The sequence below is a fragment of the Elephas maximus genome, chromosome 1 (assembly GCF_024166365.1).
Source record: "Elephas maximus indicus isolate mEleMax1 chromosome 1, mEleMax1 primary haplotype, whole genome shotgun sequence".
Taxonomy (NCBI): Eukaryota; Metazoa; Chordata; class Mammalia; order Proboscidea; family Elephantidae; genus Elephas; species Elephas maximus.
The window spans coordinates 351,024-367,984 of NC_064819.1; the positions used below are offsets into that span (position 1 = coordinate 351,024).

At 45.6% G+C, this 16,961-nt stretch overlaps 1 protein-coding gene across 6 annotated transcripts in view; it reads left to right on the plus strand.

Moving 5' to 3' along the window:
- Positions 1 to 16,961, plus strand: part of PHLDB2 (pleckstrin homology like domain family B member 2) — a 333,291-nt gene that overhangs the window by 173,429 nt on the left and 142,901 nt on the right. Inside the window, exon 1 of one of the 6 annotated variants that reach the window (XM_049875800.1) lies at positions 3,106 to 3,386. The exons of 4 other annotated variants lie outside the window; for them this stretch is intronic. The gene's annotated coding sequence lies outside the window, so the exon portion shown is untranslated. Of the gene's footprint in view, positions 1 to 3,105; positions 3,387 to 3,539; positions 3,670 to 16,961 lie in introns of those variants that run through there. One more of the 6 variants, XM_049875775.1, reaches the window with a different exon arrangement.

The window sequence follows — 16,961 nt, forward strand, 5'->3', positions numbered from 1 at the left end:
GATTCTGCCTGAAAAGTAAAGATAACTGGGATGGAGAGAGCATTTTTTATTTTATATAGGGCGGGAAGTTAGGCCTGAGGGAGATGATGAGATCTGAGCAGTGTCTTGAAGGCAGTGATGGAACAGCCATGCTGATATTTGTAGGGGGAAGGAATTCCAGGTAGAGAGGACAGTTGGGACAAAGGCCCTGGGATGGAAACATACCTGGCACAGTCTAGGAATACTGAGGTCAGTCTGACCACGTGTGGTCCTTCAAGGCTGTTACAAGCGCTTTAACTTTTGCTGTGATTGAGATAGGGCCGTTGCAGGGTTTTGAGCAGAGGAGTAATACGAGCTGCCTTAATGTTTGAAAAGGGGCTCCTGGTGGTGCAGTGGTTAAGCGTTTGACTGTTAACCAAAAGGTCAGTAGTTTGAATCCACCAGGTGCTCCTTGGAAACCCTAGGGGGCAGTTCTACTCTGTCCTACAGGGTCACTGTGAGTCGGAATCAACTGGATGGCAACGGGTCATGTTTGAAAGGAGTCCCTGAGTGGTGCAAATAGTGAATGTACTTGGATGCTAACCAAAAGGTTGGAGGCTCCAGTCTACCCAGGGGCACCTTGGAAGAAAGGCCTGGCAATCTACTTTCTGAAAAATTAGCCATTAAAAACCCTGTGGAGCACAGTTCTGCTCCGGCATACCTGGGGTCACCGTGAGTTGGGGTTGACTCGACTGCAACTTTTTTTTTTTTTAATGTTTGAGAAAGATCATGCTGGCTGCTGTGTTGGGAATAACCAGCATGAGGGAAAAGCAGAAACAAGGTAAGGATAACCAAAGGCAAGACAAGGTATGTAGGTTGGAAGTGGGTGCTAACAACAGTGGAGGTCATGTAGAGTAGCTGAATTTTGGATTTATTTTGAAGAGCCGAATGATTTCCTGATGGATTGGATTTGAAATATGACGGAAATAGAAAAGTCAAGGTTTGGGGCCTGAGATGAGGAAGACTTCAGTCGGGACAAGGTAGTTGGGAGGCAGGGAGAGGAATTTCAGGAGCTCAGCGTGTGAGACATGTCAAGTGTGAGATGCCTAGTAGATATCCAGGTGGCCAGTTGCCTTCATAAGCCTAGTGTTCCAAGGAGGGGTTAGGCTGGGGTAAAATTGGGAGCCACCAACACATAGATGGTATTTAGTGCCATGAGACAGGATGAGCTCACCAAGGAAGTGTAGATAGAGAAGACAAGAGATTCAAGGTGTGAACTCTGGGCACTGCAATGCTCAGAAGCTGGGAGAAGAGAGGGAGGCTGAGAAGGAAGCAACCAATGGAGCTGGAAGAAAACCATGGAAGTGTGGTGTCATGGTGTCATGAAGTCAAGTAAGTGTTTCCAGGAGGAAGAGGTGTTGGACGGTTAATTGGTACTGGTAGTTCAAGTAAGATGAGGACTGAGAAACAACCTTTCAATTTAGTAGCTTGATCTCCACAAGAACAATTCCATGGGGAGGGTAGAAGCAAAAGTCTGTTTAGAAGTGGAATTAAGTGGGTGGTGCAAATGGTTAACATGCTTAGCTGCTCACCAAAAAGTTGGAGGTTCAGTCCGCCCAAGGCCTTGGAAAAAAGACCTGGTGATTTACTTCAGAAAAAATCACCTGTTGAAAGCCCTATGGAGCAACAGTCTACTCTGGCACGCGTGGGCTCTTCATGAGTCTGAACTAACTCAGTGGCAACTGGTATTTTTTTTCAGTGTCAATAGGAAGAGAGAACTTGGTAATGGCTTTTCTTAACAACTCGGAAGTTCTGCTGTAGGGGAGGCAGAAAAAAAGGGAAAGTTGGTTGGAGGGGAAAGTGAAGTCAAGAGAAAGATTTTCTGCTCTTTTAAGATGGAAGAAATGACATGATTATGAGAAGGATCCAGTAAAGAGGGGGAAACGGATGATGTAGGAAGAGGAGAGAATTGCTGGAACATTCATCTGTTCCTTTGATAGGTCTGGACTGATCTTGGGCATGTTTCTACTGGCCAAAGACACAGGGCGGGGGGAAAATCCCATAAAACACCAAGAATTTCATTGGTGATAAAAAAAAAAAAATCAGAAGTCAGACTTTCAATTCCACACATGAAAAGTGTGTTAAATTAGTCATTACACTGATGACTCGGTGCCACCCCCAGTGCTATTCATCTTCTGGAAGCTAAAATAACACTGATCATAATGTAAATGGTTTGCACTCTATTGGGCTTTTTTTCTTGCCATTGTGAGTTCCTAAGGACCAATGTGCTTCACCTTTGTAACCCTGGTCTCGCTCAGTGCTTCACCTTTGTAACCCGGGGGTCTCGCTCAGAGCTTGGAACCAAAAACCAAACCCACTGGCTTCCAGTCGATTCTGACTCATAGCGACCCTATAGGACAGAGTAGAACTGCCCCATAGAGTTTCCAAGGAGCGCCTGGTGGATTTGAACTGCCAACCTCTTGGTTAGCAGCCATAGCACTGAACCGCTACGCCACCAGGGTTTCCCAGAGTTTGCAAAGGAGGGTCGTATTCCTGCCGCTCTCGGTGGATTTCGTGGCTTTTCACCAAGCACCCTTTGGAGGACATTCACATCAGCATTTATTTTAAACTGTTACAGCAACTCAGAAAAACAGGTTGGAAAATACAGAAACTTTCCATGAAAAATGACTAAAAGGAAGTCAATGTAAGAGTTTTAAACCCTCCTGTTCCCAACCCTTTGAAACCCTGCTGGCGTAGTGGTTCAGTGCTATGGCTGCTAACCAAAAGGCCCGCAGTTCGAATCCACCAGGCGCTCTTGGTAACTCTATGTGGGCAGTTCTACTCTGTCCTGTAAGGTCGCTATGAACTCAATGGCAACGGGTTTGGGTTTTTTTTTTTTTTTTTGGTTCCCATCCCTTAGCTCAGGCCGTTCCTTTCCGAAGATTCGCAAAGCTGCTTTTCTGACGCATCAGGTAAACCTGCCTGCGGGCGTCCAGTCAGGAGAAGGTGCGGCCACCTGGAGTTTTCCAGTAGAAACTTTGTCGTGGGGTGAGGAAATCATCACCCGAGGACGTGTACCCTCCCGCCCTTCTTCCCCCTCATAAAAAAGCCCGACACAAAAGTCTCTGCTGCACCGCTGTAAACACGGCTTAGAGAGGCTGGGCCGGGAGATGCGGGGAACAGCCAGGCGCCTCCCGCGGCAGTAAAAACCTCCACTGCAAGCTGCCCGGGAGAGACGTGGGCCACCCACTCCACTGCCGGAAAAAACCCCTCTGTCCCCGCGCGGTGGCCACCAAGGGGGTCGCGGGCGCCGGAGGGAGCCGCGCGGAGCCCACCACTTGGGCCCAGGGGGACCACACAGCGCCGCGGGCGCACAGAGCGCGCCTGCCAGTCCTCGCCGCGGGGACCCTGCCGAGCCGAGCCGCCAGGTGAGGAGGGGCCGGCGGCCGGCCTGGAGGAGGGGGCTGCGCCGGCTCCGCGCGCCCGGGCGGCTGCAGGCAGGCAGGCGCGGCCTCCCCCGCCGCCGAGTTGGTCGCCGCGGGTCGGGGGCGGAGAGGAGGCGGCGGCGGGGCCGGGGAGGCGCGCTCACTGCGCACGGCGAGTCCCGAGTGGCCGGCGGGCGCGCGGCTGCGGCTGGGCCGGGCCGGAGCCGGAGGGAGGACGGGAGGGCGGCTGGGCCCGAGAGCCGCGGCGCGGAGGGAAGATGAGACGGTGAGCGGGCGCGGGGCGCGGGGTTCCTTGGCTTCTCTTGCTGGCGGTGGGGACAAAAGCCCGGGCTGGGGTCGAAAGAGCCGGGCTGCGCAGCTTTGCGGGGGCCTGAACCCTGCTCTGCACGATTCTGTGGGGCTGGGTTTGGGTGGACCTCTGCTTGAGGAGGTTCTGGGGAAGAGTGTCGGGAAAGAGGAGACCCTCAGGGCGCGATGGTGGGGAACAGGCGGGGCTTGGGGGTACCAGGTTGCAACTTCTGCCGAGTTCTGAGGCATAGCCAGGAAGGAAGGACCCCAATCTTCATAATCGAGCTGCTTTTTCAGGGAGAGCGCTGGAAAGAGAAGGTCTTCAGCTGGATGTTGGGGCGCAGGATTCAGAAACAATTACTCCCCCCCCCGCCAATTTCCGGCTAGATCCAATAAGAGATAAATTCTTCTGGTTTCACAGTTTTTCAAGAGGGAACTCCCGAGTTTGAACAGCCGGGAGTCCCGGGTTTTGATTTTGGCCTTTAGATCCCCTAAAAGTTTATGGTGTGGCTGTCTCCCCACCGCTAGAGATAGCGGCTGGAAGCCTTGGAGAACGTTTTGAAACCCCGTTCAGCCTGCGCCCCGCGTTGTGGAGGCGCAGCTGAAATGTTCGCTGGTGCATTTAGTAACAGCCCAAACAGTCATCGCTTATCAAAGTGCTGAAGACCCGGCTAACTCCTGCCACCGCCAGGAAATTAAAAGGCTGACAGGCTGTCCCTCCCAGGGTTGGGGTTTCCTGTTTGAAAGTGTTTAGTGTGTGCAGCCCGCTTCCAGCGTCTACTCATCTACCTTTCTGATGTAGAAGAGGGAGGGCGCCGGCAGCCTTTTTATGTCGGTAGACTTGCCCGGGGCTGGAAATCCTCTTGGCTGGCCCTGCCCACATCCCTAGAAGTCTTCCTTCTGCAACACTGAAGTGGCTCTAGAGTTCTCCAATGCCCAGATAGGCAGAGCCAGACGCAGCTGGGAGTTGGAGCTAGGAGAAGAGGCAGACAAACGAGGAGTCGTTTTAGCATAAATGCTTGTCAGCCACATTTCCCTTCTTTATGTTATTGTATAAGTTATAGATACGTATTTTCAAATCCTGAATGTGTAACTTTAAGCTTCCTAGTTTGGCTTAATTTGAGCGTTTGAGGTATGATGTCTCAGGGATTCTAACATCATCTGAATTCAGCTGGGAGCGGTTTAAGAGGTTCACAGTTTCAGAGGGTTAAACTTTTGCCCTGAGAGCGCTTGAATTCTTGGTTCCTGGTAGGACAGCAACAGGGTCGCTGGATATGAGACAAATAAACCTTTAGAGTTGCCCGCTGTTTTAACAGAATGGCTATATCCCTAGTGCTATGCCCTCAATTGTCTAAACATTTGTTTGAATAGGACTGAAGCTCTTTGAAAAGTAGAAGTAACCGCTGTGTCTATTCATGGGTCCCTTTTCAGGCCCTCGACTTAGGTATTTAAAAGATTTTTTTTTTTGCCTCATATATTTAATGTGGAACATTTAAACATTATATGTACTTAAGAAACTCTGTAAAGTTTCCAAAGCGTTTCTAACTGGCGTTTCCTTTAATACCGACTGGTGTAGCCTTCACCTCCTGAAACCCAGAGTTTGCAAATCGCAGCCTCTCTCACAAATGGAAAAACGAGATGTTTGGTTAAGAGTAGTCATAATTTCAGTGCATTTGTAGGCCGCCGTCTGTTTCCTATGGTTGGCAGCTGTTCTTTTGGGGCTGAGGACTGACTGTAGGGGTGTCTGCTAAATCCTTGTTTAAAGGTAGGGGAGGAAAAGATGTTTGGGAATTTGGGTCAAAAGCTTGCTAACGCCCATCTTAGAGAACCCTGACTGGCGCATGTTCACTTAAACGACCTTTCTAGAAACATTTTATTTACTAGCTTTTGCACAGGAGAGGAAAGAAAAAGCCAAAGTGATTAAACAAACTGCTGGTTTTCACTATTTTCTTTAAAGCTCCATTTTGACGTCCATAAGTAAGGACTGGAAACCCTGGTGGCTTAGTGGTTAGGAAGGAACTATGGCTGCTAACCAAAAGGTTAGCAGTTTGAATCCACCCGGCTCTCCTTGGAAACCTCATGGGGCAGTTCTACTCTGTCCTATAGGGTATCTAGGAGTTGGAATCGACTCAACAGCAAAGGGCTTGTTTTTTTTAAGTAAGGATTGATTCTGGAGTGTACTGGAGAAGTGATGTGGAGAACATGACTCCTTTTAAATAAATTTAAAGAGCAATTGAGTTTATGACTTTGTATGCTAATTTCCAACCCTTAACAGGGAGGTGGAGCCATGGACTTGAAAGAGAGTGGTTTTGCACATCTTCCAAGTAGAATACACGTGCTTTGTTTTATAAAGCTGTCTGTCTGCGCAGATGTTACGGTCTTGCCGCGCTTTAGGTATTAACTGGGTATATATCATCCGCTTTCAGACTAAAGCAACTTCCAAGTGACCTGCTTTATTATAAAGCCCGTATATGCACTAAAGCAGTGGTTCTCAACTCCAATGGAGAAGGTGGTTTTGTCTCCCAAGGGATGTTGGCAATGTCTGGACACATTTTCCATTGTCACAACTCAAGGGAGAGGCATGCTCCTGGCATCTAATGGGCCAGGGATGCTGTGAACATCTTACAATGCACAGAACCCACCAACAGAATTATCTAGCCCTAAACCTGGCACTGGAGTATTACCTCAAGGGCAAATGTTAACAAGATGAGGGAGCCTAATCTGACTTAGATCCTCAAGAACCTTGTTTGTGTTCTTGCTCAACACAAAGAGAGCACGTCACAGAAGACTTTCTGTCTGTAGCGGATCCTTTTGCCGTTGGCGTTAGAGCCTTAACGTACCTTAGAGGTAAAGGAACTTGCTGTGTTCACTGACTACTTGGAGTCGGCTTAACATCAGAATTCTGGAATGTGAGAGCTGAAGAGAGCCTCAGGTATCACTAAATCCAATCCTGTTCATTTAATGGCTGTTACAAACTGAGACACCTGGAGATGAGTGGTTGCTAAGGTCTCACCTGAGCTTAATGGCGGATGCAGTTCTAGATACAGCCCAGAATTAGTGAATTTAGAAACCAATATTAGGCAAATGGTTTTTTTTTTTCTTTAAAATTGGACCCGACCCTTTGTGGAGAGCGTTCAGAGGTCCCCCTGTGAGGAAACGAATAAACTCTTTGCTGGGGGAGGGGCGGCATTAGCAGTGGTGACTGTGGACCATATGCCTGGGTGCGGCCGCCCCCAGAAGGGGATTCTTCCCTCGTGTGACCTGTAACACGCCACTTCTGATGCCGGTGCTGTCCTGTCCCATGGCAAAGCAAGCAACAGATGGCTCCACAGACAGCAGATGCCGCTTTTGAATCCAGGTACAAAGCAAAACAGTTGAGATTTTCTGGTCCTCCCTGCCTCATGGGTTAGGAGTAGGGTGCGTGATGGATAGGGTTGCCTTGGCCAGAAGGGAGAATGAGAGAGGCCTGCTGAGCAGGAAGGAGAAAATGACTCCAGCATATAAGGAGGTGAGCATGCACTGGGGGCAACTGAGAGGGAGACTCCTAAGCTGAAGTCTAAGATAAATTTAACTGCATAGACCTTTGAATTAGGAGTTTAAAGATAATTCCAGCTTGACTGTCCTTTGGATGTTGTTGTTAGGTGCTGTTGAGTCGATTGCAACTATAGTGACCCTAGGTACAACAGAATGAAGCAATGCCCTGTCCTGCGCCATCCTCACAATCGTTGTTATGCTTGAGCCCATTGTTGCAGCCACTGTGTCAGTCCATCTCTTCCTCTTTTTTTGTTGACCCCTCCTTTACCAAGCATGACGTCCTTCTCCAGGGACTGATCCCTCCTGACAACATGTCCAAAATATGTGAGACAAAGTCTCATCATCCTTGCTTCTGAGGGGCATTCTGGCTGTGCTTCTTCCAGGACAGATTTGTTTGTTCTTCTGGCAGTCCATGGTATATTCAATATTCCTCACCAACACTGTAATTCAAAGGTGTCAGTTTTTCTTTGGCCTTCCTTATTCATTGTCCAGCTTTGGCATGCACATCAGGTAATTGAAAACACTATGGCTTGGGTTACCAAAAAAACCAAACCCTTTGCCATCCAGGGATAGTGACTCTGACTCACAGGGACCCTGTAGGACAGGGTAGAACTGCCCCCTAGGGTTTCCAAGGAGCACCTGGTGGATTCAAGTTAGCAGCCATAGCTCTTAACCACACGGCTTAGATTAGGTGCATCTAGTCTTTAAAGTGACATCTTTGCCTTTTAACACTTGAAAGAAGTCTTTTGCAGCAGATTTGCCCACTGCAATGCATCCTGTTGTTTCTGGTAAAAGGAACTTTAGAAATCATCTTTCCTGAATCCTTTGCCGTTAAACCATTCCTACTTCCAGGCTAGGCTCTTAGGTTCTTTCCTCCCCCTCTCCTCCCCTCCCTCCCCCTCCCTCCCCTCCCCTTCCCCTCCCCTCCCTCCCCTTCCCCTCCCCTCCCTCCCCTTCCCCTCCCCTCCCTCCCCTTCCCCTCCCCTCCCTCCCCTTCCCCTCCCCTCCCTCCCCTCCCCTCCCCTCCCCTCCCCTCCCTCCCCTCCCCTCCCCTCCCCTCCCTCCCCTCCCCTCCTCCTCCCCTCCCCTCCCCTCTCCCCTTCCCCTCCCCTGCCCAGTCCACTCCCCTCCCTCCCCCTCCCCTCCCCTCCCCTGCCCAGATTCACAGTGACTCTGGACAGATAGTGGCAGAACCTGAACTGCAAGCCAAACCTAACTTGTATTCCCTTGCACTTTCTCTTATACCCACAGTCTCTACCATTTCATCTGTTTACCTGATGGGGAAGAAAATGATAGTGATATAAAGTTAATATAATTTCCTGGGAGAATTTATAAAGTATGGTATCCGTAAAGAGCTCTTTTTATGGAAAGGAGTTATTGCAATGAGTTTTTGATTATCAGAAAAGTTGTGCGCATACAGCCTGATGAATTACGAATACGTGTACGTTCACATTCCACCCAAAAAACCCACTGCCGTCGAGTTGATTCTGACTCATAGCGACCCTACAGGACAGAGTAGAACTGCCCCATAGAGTTTCCAAGGAGCACCTGGTGGATTCGAACTGCAGGCTTCTGGTTAGCAGTCGTAACTTTTAACCACTATACCACCAAGGTTTCCTACACTCGCATTGCCAAACTACGGTTAGCCGTTAAGCCCATGATTACGGAGTCTAGTTCTCTGTGCCAGGTGGTCCTGCCAGAAAAGTTACTTCATTTAATCCTGAAATCTGGGAGGTTCTGGCAAGATGGGAGAGTTTTGAATATCACTTTCCTGGGAGAGGGCAGAGCTCTGAATGTTGCTGAAGTAGGTTCTTATCATCCTGACAGCTAGCCAACGGTGTGCCTCAGAGTCAGGTACAGAGTATATTTAGAAATCACTCAAAAGTAATGACTCTTAAGGGGTCTGTTCCCTGCAGGTGCTACAATGAAGAGGCGTAGCCTTTCCACTATCACCTTTTATTAGCCATTCTTGTTACTTTTTTTCAGACATGATGGGAAAAAGACAGGAGTTGGTTTTTAATTTTTTTTTTAAATAACCACTCACTATTGAGTTTTTTTTTTTTTTTAACATGACTGTTGTCTTTTGAAAGTGATTAAACCCGAAAAGGGTAGCTTAGGGTTTCAAACCGCTTCAAAATAATCTCCTAAGAAGTCAGAACTTGTTACTCCGTCACCTTGGAAGCTGTACATTCCAGAGGTTAATTTGCACACAAGTTGTTTTCATGATATTTAAGGATGTTTCTTAGACATGGAAACCCTGGTGGTGTAGTGGTTAAGTGCTACGGGGCTGCTAACCAAGAGGTCGGCATTTCGAATCCACCAGGCACTCCTTGGAAACTCTATGGGGCAGTTCTACTCTGTCCTATAGGGTCGCTATGAGTCGGAATTGACTCGACGGCAGTGGGTTTTTTTGGTTCTTAGATGTTGTTGAAAAGAAGATTTGTGCGGCATCTGCTTTGAAGTCAAGATTGTTACAATAGCGGCTAGGGGTCAATAAGAGAAGCTCAGGAATTTTGAAGTCAGTTCATTGAGGCACAGGGAATATAGAGGTGGTTGAAACTTGCTGTATACAGAGACAAAAATATAAACCAAAAAATAGATAAGATAGAAAGTATTAGGCTAAGTTATGGAGAGATTTTTGAGGAGTTTTTTTTTTTTAATTTTTATTGTGCTTGAAGTGAAAGTTTACAAATCAAGTCAGTCTCTCATAGAAAAATTTATATACACCTTGCTATATACTCCTAGTTGCTCACTCCCTAATGAGACAGCAGACTCCTTCTCTCCACCCTCTATTTCCATGTCCATTCGGCCAGCTTCTGTCCCCCTCTGCCCTCTCATCACGCCTCCAAACAGGAGCTGCCCACGTAGCCTTATGTGTTTACTTGAGCCAAGGAGCTCACTCCTCACCAGTATCATTTTCTATCTTACAGCCCAGTGCACTCCCTGTCTGAAGAGTTGGCTTTAGGATTTGTTCCTCTCTTGGGCTAACAGAAGGTCTAGGGACCATGACCTCTGGGGTCCTTCTAGCCTCAGTCAAACCATTAAGTCTGGTCTTTTTATGAGAATTTGAGGTCTGCATCCCACTGCTCTCTTGCTCCCTCAGGGATTCTCTGTTGTGTTCCCTGTCAGGGCAGTCATCAGTTGTAGCCAGGTACCATCTAGTACTTCTGGTTTCAGGCTGATGTAGTCTCTGGTTTATGTGGCCCTTTCTGTCACTTGGCCTCGTAATTACCTTGTGTCTTTGGTGTTCTTCATTCTTCTTTGCTCCAGGTGGGTTGAGACCAACTGATGCATCTTTGATGGCGGCTTGCTAGCGTTTAAGACCCCAGACACCACTTTCCCAAGTGGGATGCAGAATGTTTTCTTAATAGATTTTATTATGCCAGTTGACTTAGATGTCACCTGAAACCATGGTCCCCAAACCCCTGCCCCTGTGCTGACATTTTGAGGAGTTTTTACAAGAAATATTTGTTTTGTTTAAGTTGTATAGGCTGATTTTAGGTGAACTCTTTCTCTTTACAGATTGAAGGGAAGAAAAACTTTGTGCATGCCAATATTAATATTTGTTGCCTTGAGCAGGGTTGGACATTTCTAAGACTTGCCACTAAGTCTAGAGTTCAGTGGACACCAGTGTTGCCCACCTTCTTGGGATGTTTTGTTTGCATAGCGCGTGTGACTTCTCCAGATGGCGGTGGGCTTGTGGAGTTAGCATATAGAATAGCAAAAACACTAAAGGTTAGAAGAATTTTCCAAAATGTGTCTCTTGACCAATGTACTTTTGCTAAAAAAAAAAAAAAAAAAAAGGCAGGTAAAAGCAAAGGAAAGCCAACTCCTGCATTCTTTTGGCCAGTTCAGACCCAGCCTGAACAATGCATCATAAAAAAACCACTGCCGTCGAGTCGATTCCGACTCGTAGGGATCCTGCAGGACAGAGTAGTACTGCCCCATAAAGTTTCTAAGGAGCACCTGGTGGATTCAAACTGCCGACCTTTTGGTTGGCTGGCGTAGCTCTTTAACCACTATGCCACCAGGGTTTCCCAATGATATTCAGAGGAGGCTGGGACCTGATGTCTGCCTGCCACACTGCTTATGTCATTGCAGAAGCAGGTTTTCAGAAATAGCTTAAGATTTACTTAGGGAATTGCAAATCGTGGAATGCAGAACAAAATATTTCTTATACATCATGCTGAATCCAATACCCATACTGTATTGCATTAACGTAAGTGGAACTAGGCTTTTTTCTCACTGTGTCATGCTGAAACAATTCACTGTGCCCTTGGATTATGATGGGCAGCAGTGCCGGTGAAATCTTTTCCCAATTAGGTAGCTGCTGCCTTATCACCAAAACATATTTCTGTTCTGCGGTCATTTCCATTTCCTGCATTATATAACTGGTACGTCTGTGTTATTTAACCAGTATCTATGGGAGTCGAGAATGTTGGAGGAGAAACGACATCTCATTAACCCCTCACTATTTCAAATATGAGGAAGTCTCTGCTAAAACAAGGTGAAGACAGGTGAAGTGACTTGCTCCAGACCTTCTGTTAGTTGGCAGACCCAGGACTCAGCCTGGTCTTCTGACTCGTGTTCCTGGCAGCCTGTCCAGCCTTCTTTGTACCAGGTTGGCCTCTACAATAAAAATAACATCCTAATGTAACCATTTCCTATATTAGCCCTCTTGGCCAGGTTATAAAAAAACTGATTAAAATTAAATTTGATTTCGTCAGTTGTTTATTAACCTCTGGTGGTTCAAATTCTTTCCTTTCTCTCCGCAGCAAGAAATGGTCAAAAGGTGGGTAGTAAGAAAGGGAAAAATTAATTAAATGCCTTAGAACTCCCCCCACTCTGCATAATCAAACTTTTAGTAATGAAGAAATTGTTTCAATATTGGCTTTTTTTTTTTTTTTTTTAACTTTATGCTATTTTAAAAACCCATCTACCTCATTTTTTAGCTAAGGGAAAAACGTTATGACTGTGGGCGATGTGGTTCACTTGTGTGCCTACCTATGCTCTGACTATTCCCAGTCCATAAATACTGGTAAGGGGGTGGGAACGTATGAAGTATTTGAGTCTGAGGAATATCACTTTGGAATCAAATACTACTCTTCAGGTAGTGCATTTTGGTCACTAGTTGGAACGGCAGATAGGTTGGCAGAGAGATCAGATAAATTAGCTCTCAAGGACTCTCCACAGCTTCTAATTCAAGCCTGTAGCCGTTTCAGGTTCAAAACAAACAAACAAAAAAAATCGTTTGCCATCCAGTCTATTCTGATTCACGGTGACCCCACGTGTGTCAGAGTAGAACTGTGCTCCACAAGGTTTTCAGTGGCTGTGATCTTTTAGAAGCAGGCTTTTTCTTCTGAAGCACCTGGGAGGATTCAAACTGCCAACCTTTGGTTTGTAGCTGAGCGCTTAACCATTTACACCACCCAGGGACTCTGTTTCAGGTTCAAGAGCACCTTTATCACAATGTCATCCCTAAGGCAACATTTTACTTGTTCGAACATAGCTTTGAGCTCAAAGAATTGGAAGAAAGGTGCCTTTTCCTGCAGTACACCTCCGCTTCAGGACGGTAATCTGAAGTAAAGGCAGTTCGTGACTCTCTACTTCTCTGGCCGTATCTTCGCTGTCATGGTCATGTCCGGGTTTATAGGGACTTGGTGACAATCTCTTAGTTTCATCCATAAAATAGACCAATGGTCAGGAATAAGAAACATCTGAAAATATTTGATTTGGGGGGAAAAGTTGGAAATCGCTATTTGAACTAAAACTATTTTAAGATTCTATTCTGAAGATATGGGTCTATAAGTTCCCACTTAAGGAACTTATTCTACTTTCAGAGAAGCAGAAACAGAATTTAAAAGTCTACAAAGTATGTCTACCTCTTTTTTAGTATAAATATGTCAGGGAGTAATCTGTGTGTTTTTATATTTTTGATGCTGAAATTCTTCAGGATTTGGAGGGTTTGATAGTCTTTGTGAATACTTCTACCTTTCAACTTTCTGAAGAGATGGCTTTGATTTGGGTACACATAGTGGTGAAATTTAGATGCCCCCCCCCACAGCATTCATTGTCTTGGAAGTATCCTAAATATATTGACCTGATGACTTTTAATTTTGACAATTAATTTGCTTCTAGATTTCTCCCAGGCACTTAAAAACCAATCCGCTTTTAGGAGCTTGATTCAATATGATAGAGAGTTAGTCCTTCATATTTTAAAAAATTAGATAGAAGTCACAGTTAGGATGCCATCCTTCTTTGTAAAGTAAACCACTATAATTTTTAAGTCAGTGCGTGGGTTTAATTTTATTCATAGTGCTTTGCAGAAATAATACATCTTTTTATTATTTTATTATGGAAAACTTTAAACATACACAGAAGCTGAGAGTAAAATACAATAAAGCTGCGTGTACCCATCACCCAGCTTCAGCAACTATCGACATATGCTAATCTTGTTTTGTTTGTGGTTGTCACATCCCTTAAAACATGGACTTCTGTAAAACAAATTCTGACAGTATAACATTTCATCCATAAACAATTTAAAATATATCTCTAAGAGATGAGGCCTAAAAAATAGCTATAATATCATGATCATACCTAAAATATTGGCAGTAATTACACTATCATCTATTTACAAATCATTGTTCATAGTTTCCAGTTGTCTCATAATTTTTTTTTTAATAGTTGAGTTGCTCAAAACAAGACCTAAACAAGGTCCACACATTGCATTTAATTGGTATGTCTCTCCAATCTCTTTTAACTGAGAACATAGTTCTCTATCCTTCTTGTTTCTTTTTCCTTACCATTTGATGGTTGAAGAAACTGATCATTTTTTCTGTAGAGCTTCCCATATTCTAGGTTTAGGCGTCTCAGTGGTGTTGTGTAACACATTCTTCTGTCCCTTTATTTTCTGTAATTGGCTACAGCATACTTTCATTAAAAAAATTTTTTTTAACAGAGTACTTTTGAGAGCTTTACTACTAAATCGCTATGTCGAACTCAGTTTATAATAATATATGTGTAAATACCTATAGAACTATGATTGTCTCTTTAAATACTGCTAAAGCTGCTGTCATGGTATAAACACAAACGTGAATCCAATTGATGAAAGTCTTAACTTGATTATTTAGGGAAAAGGCAGGATTTTCTCAAGCAGAAAGGAAATTTGAATCACTCAAAAGTTTTTGGAGGTTGCTTCTGCTTTCTGTCCTCCTTCCTCTTCCTTCCTCACTGGCTGAAGAGAGTTATCACAGGAAACATGCAGCCAAATTCCTTGGATTGCCTAAAGAATACTTTAAAGATCCTACAGACAAGTGTTACTTAAAGGACTAGAACAAAATTGAAAAAAAACAAAACTCTATAATTGATGTTTTACGCTTTTCACTAAGAGTCCTCTAAGATTCTTAAGAATTTCTTGTATAAAACAATCTGGAGTTAGTTAAAAGTAGCCTCTGATCACAGGAGATAAAGATCCTCATTTGATATATGGCTACTGTTGTTAATTACGAGTATTTTTAGGATACTTCGAATACCATCTGGAGTTCCTTTTTTGATAAAGCTTGGACTTCAGTACAAGTAGGAATATCAGAAGGTAGCCTGGGATTAGTTAGACTCCTTTATTGTGGTGCTGTGATGGGAAGAGGCTTAAAATTCTAGTTTTTTGTCTCCACTTCTCCCATCCCCATCAAGTGTTCTCACTGTCCCCTATCACTCACGACGCCCTTCTGGGCTCTTTTCTCTTCCCTGTAGCATCATGTGAATCTTCTGTTCTTTCCTTAATGATCTCTCTTACCTCTTCTGTAAGATGTCTTCAGAAAATAAAAAAGTAAAAAAAAGGAGAGAACAAAGCCAAGAAAGACATGTGTGGTCAGTGTCCTGAGACCTCACATCGACACCACAGATGCTGAAGTGGGCAGAGTCGACACCACAGATGCTGAAGTGGGCAGAGGGTTATTGACCATCCCATAATAGCTGTTTTTCCAGAAAAGCCTACTCTTGTTACATTTTTGTTACAACTTTTACAACACCTCACCATGATCGGTTGATTCCCCAGGCTTCCTGCCTTCTGGCAGGAGGCCGAGGCGCAGGTGTACTGACTCCGAATCTACCCGCCCTACGACCTTCCTGGGGTGGCAGTGGCAAGCCATCACCATTTTTTCAGGGCCGTGTGCAGTATCTTTAGAGCCATGCACAAAAACCCATTCGCTAAAATTAAGCGGACCGTGCATGCATCACCAGACTGAAGATCCTGCCCTCACTGTTCATGCATATGTATGTCACTCCCTATAAAAGGAGCAAACCTGTCCTGGTTCAGGGAGCTGGCAGCCTTAGGTCACGAGATCCTGCCAGTCTCCCAGTTTGCAAACTGTGAATAAACCTTTCTCTTCTTCCAACGCTGTGTCTGACTGTCTTCAATTCGCTAGTCTGCTGGACAAGAAACTATTAGTTGTCGGCTTCAATGCCAGTGACTCTCACACTTCTCCCCAGCCGTGCTGTGGTCACCCCAACACCAGGCAAACTCTGAGTGTGCTGCAGTGTTGTCTGGGTCCCCAAGAGCCTCCTCTGACTGTCACAAAAAGCCTTCATGTGTTTTAGGCAAATGCGGACATGCAGGCAGTGTGTGTCTGTCTCTGTGTGTCTGTGGTTGTGTGTGCCTGTCTACACAAGTTAGGATTTGCAGCTGCCTGTTGTAATAGGGGAAACCCTGGTGGTGTAGTGGTTAAGTGCTACGGCTGCTAACCAAGAGGTCAGCAGTTCAAATCTGCCAGGCGCTTCTTGGAAACTCTGTCCTATAGGGTCACTATGAGTTGGAATCGACTCAACGGCAGTGGGTTTTTGGGTGGGAATAGGCTCAACCTTCAAGAATAAATCAGGCCTTCTTATTCAGCTATTAAAATATATTTCTTCCTGTGGAACTGCTGCTTTTGGACTTTTTGAGAGATGAAAACACCTTCCTTAGAGACTATCAACCTACTACCTGTGTTGAGTCTATAAGAATTATTTTGTTCAAACAGACAGATCTTGCAACAACAAGGAACATGGGGCAAAGGCAAGGAGTTGGGATCCATTTGCGGCTATGTTTATTTGCAAAAAGAACAATAAGGGTACTGTGTCCACTAACAAATGGAGTAATTTTTTTTCTTCTCTGCACTGGGATATAAAGTCTCAAGTGTGGAGGAAAAGTTTCAAGGAGCAGGGTGTATGAAGCCAGGATGAGGGGGTAGGAGAAGACTAAGTTCATGGAGATAGGCGTTGAGACAGTGGGAGCGTCCAGGTTTAGGGATGTCTGCAGAAGCTGAGTGAGGGAGAGAGGATCTGGGATGTTTCCAGGGAGGAGGTTGTTTGCAGCTGGGCATGGGGATATGTGGTGAGGTGAATGAGGGCTTTTTGCAGAGAGGGAGGAGGATTCAGGGAGGGAAGGAAACATTTGTGTAGCAGGAGGGTGTGTTTACAGAGGGAGAGTGGAGGGGACTGTGGGTTTAACCAAGGATGGTGTTTGGTGAACTGAGGATGGGGAAAACAGGCTGCGTTTGGATTCTGAAATGAGAACGTTGCTCAAGAAGGAAGCGGGTGTTCCTGAAGCTTCTAATCGGCCCCTTCTTCATCTATTTAGTGCAAAAGGAGGGAGGTTTTTGTGTCCACTGTTCTCAAGTGTAAAGCTTGGATTTTGGGGTTGAGCTAGATGTTTCGTTTTCTCCCTTTCGGTTCTCTGAAAGCTTCCCCTCAGTCTCCACC